Genomic DNA, 2,402 nt, shown 5'->3' with positions numbered 1-2,402 from the left:
TTTCAGTTTGGCTTGAGGCCTTTGATTCGGGGAACGAGCAATCTCCTTCCAACTCTCTCCACTGGAGAGATGTCCCCTTTCAACCTATCTCTTGGTCCAATACAAATCAATGAACTCGAGACCCAATATACCATGTCTTAAAAATCCATTTAGAAAACAATTGCCCCATTCAAAGTTCATCTCCTTCCTTTATCAGAAACTGCTGGAAATGTAATTTTGCAGCAAGCATTTCATTTCTTGTCTTGAAAGAGACTGAGGTAAATGTAAAGTCAATGATTAGATAAATGTAATGTCTTGGGTTGACGCCAGGATGCAATATTTGGTGTGGTCAGAACTGATGGAAGTTTTGTATAGTTACCCAGTTGTATAATGGGACAAATTCCCATGACTCTATTTAAAACACCATGTGGTTCCTCTCAATTAATACTACCAAAAGCACATTGGCACAAATACAAAAAGCAAGAGGGAGTAGTGCTGAGCACACAAGTGCAAGTCATCTTTGCTCTGTACAGATTCTCCTTAATACAATAAACTGTATCTGTGCAATTTATTTACTGAGCTGTACTGCATGCAGTAAATAACACAACAAAGATTATTCCTTCTCCAAAAATCACTTCTGTGAGATTACAAATAGAAAGCCTGTGCCAGTAATCTCCAATAGGAGAGTCAAGGATTAAAACCTTATGAAATTAACATGTACATGGGCATGCACATAAGCACTACAGCCATAGAAACATATTGTTTATGAAGTTTCTTCATCTTAATGTCAAGAAAACATATTTATCTTCTTTATTTCTTGCTATCAAGATACATATTCAGTATAAAAGAGGGGAAAAAGAATGAGATGACTTTGAGAAGTAACAAGAAACAGTATATTAGCAAAGCCTTTAGAAAATACCTTTTGGAAATGTAAAGGCTAAATTTTCTGGCACATTGACACCCAGACTCATAACACAGGAATGAATCAAATGATACAATAATAAGTATTTTTTTTAAGTTCCCCTTTCCTTGATGTGGTTGTATTTCAGGGATACACAGAAACCCATGATTATCAAGAACAATATTCCATCACTATCATGTGTTTCAGATTGATAAGATTCCACTATTTACTTTTTTAAAAATGAAAATGTCTATTATTATTTAAAACATCTAACACTTTAATAATTATCAATAATTTTCAATATAATTATCAATAAAAATTAACATTTTATTTTCTAGTGTCCTCAAGTCCAGTATAGTTAGTGATTTAGAAACTTTGTTCTCTCTACTTCTGAAGTAAATGAATATGTGACCACTATTTGTAACACTTAAAAAATTATGACCATTTTTAATTATTATTATTGATATTAACCACAATCCTATAGTAGTACTTCAGTAGCACACATACTAAAATTGGAAAGATACAGAGAGGTTTAGCATGTCCCATGCACAATGTGCAAATTTCTAAAGTATTCCACAAATGCATGTGCATATGCCCCTATATAGTGCACACACACATAGGAGCAACTATATAATACCCTGGTTCCATATAATGAAAAAAAACTTGATACATCTTTGAAATCATATGCTTATGACCATAACTTACAAATACAGACATACTTTGAAATTTTCATAATTTTCTAAGATTTAAATTGTTCTTTGTAAATATTTTTTTAATTCTCCAGTAATATTTGATTTTTCTCTGTATTGGTGGAATTCTATAATCACATAATCCTGTATTTTAGAATGTTTTCTTTTTTTTCTCTTTGAAATAGTTTATTTCTATTTCTGGTGTTACAAAATTGCATGATAAAGTATACTCTAGTTGAGACTTATAATTCATTGGGCTGGTACTTGGTGACTGCCTTTTCCTTTCTTGGGAGTCTCACAAATTATTTGTTAATTTCCATTTTTCCCTGATATCCTATAACTTCTATTAGAAAATAAAAACGAGGATATTTTCTCCAGTATTTTTCATCTTTTTGACTTCTTTCCTCCTTTTCAGATTTCCCCTACTTCTAAACTTTCCAGAATTTTTTTTTTCAATTAGCTTTGTTTTGGATAAAATAAACACCTTCCCTTTTCTTCTTCAGGTTATGACTTATGGGTGTCTTGCCTTTTTGTTTTCTTCACTTCCTTGCATTCCCTGTTTCTTCTGGTTTTTGTTTGGTTTTGCTTATTTGTTTTATCTTTTTTTTTTTTTTTTTCTTTTTAAGAGTTTCCTTATTTATTTGATAGAAAACACGAGCAGGGGGAGCAGTAGAGGGAAAGGGAGAAGCAGGCTCCCCGCTGAGCAGGGAGCCTCATGCAGGCTTGATCCTAGGACCCAATGATTATGGCCTGAGCTGAAGGCAGACGCTAAACTGACTGAGCCACCCAGGAGCCCTCTTCGCTTTTCTTGGTGGAGACTTCACTAATTGCGG

General features: G+C 33.4%; 1 pseudogene; it reads left to right on the top strand.

Moving 5' to 3' along the window:
- The first annotated feature begins 1,366 nt into the window (after positions 1 to 1,366).
- LOC131837448 (U6 spliceosomal RNA) lies at positions 1,367 to 1,463 on the top strand (annotated as a pseudogene).
- The last annotated feature ends 939 nt before the right edge of the window (positions 1,464 to 2,402 follow it).

This window comes from Mustela lutreola, chromosome 7, assembly GCF_030435805.1.
Source record: "Mustela lutreola isolate mMusLut2 chromosome 7, mMusLut2.pri, whole genome shotgun sequence".
In the NCBI taxonomy this organism is placed as follows: domain Eukaryota; kingdom Metazoa; phylum Chordata; class Mammalia; order Carnivora; family Mustelidae; genus Mustela; species Mustela lutreola.
Note: the sequence above shows the minus strand (reverse complement) of the source record. Positions and strands in the feature narration are given on the sequence as shown.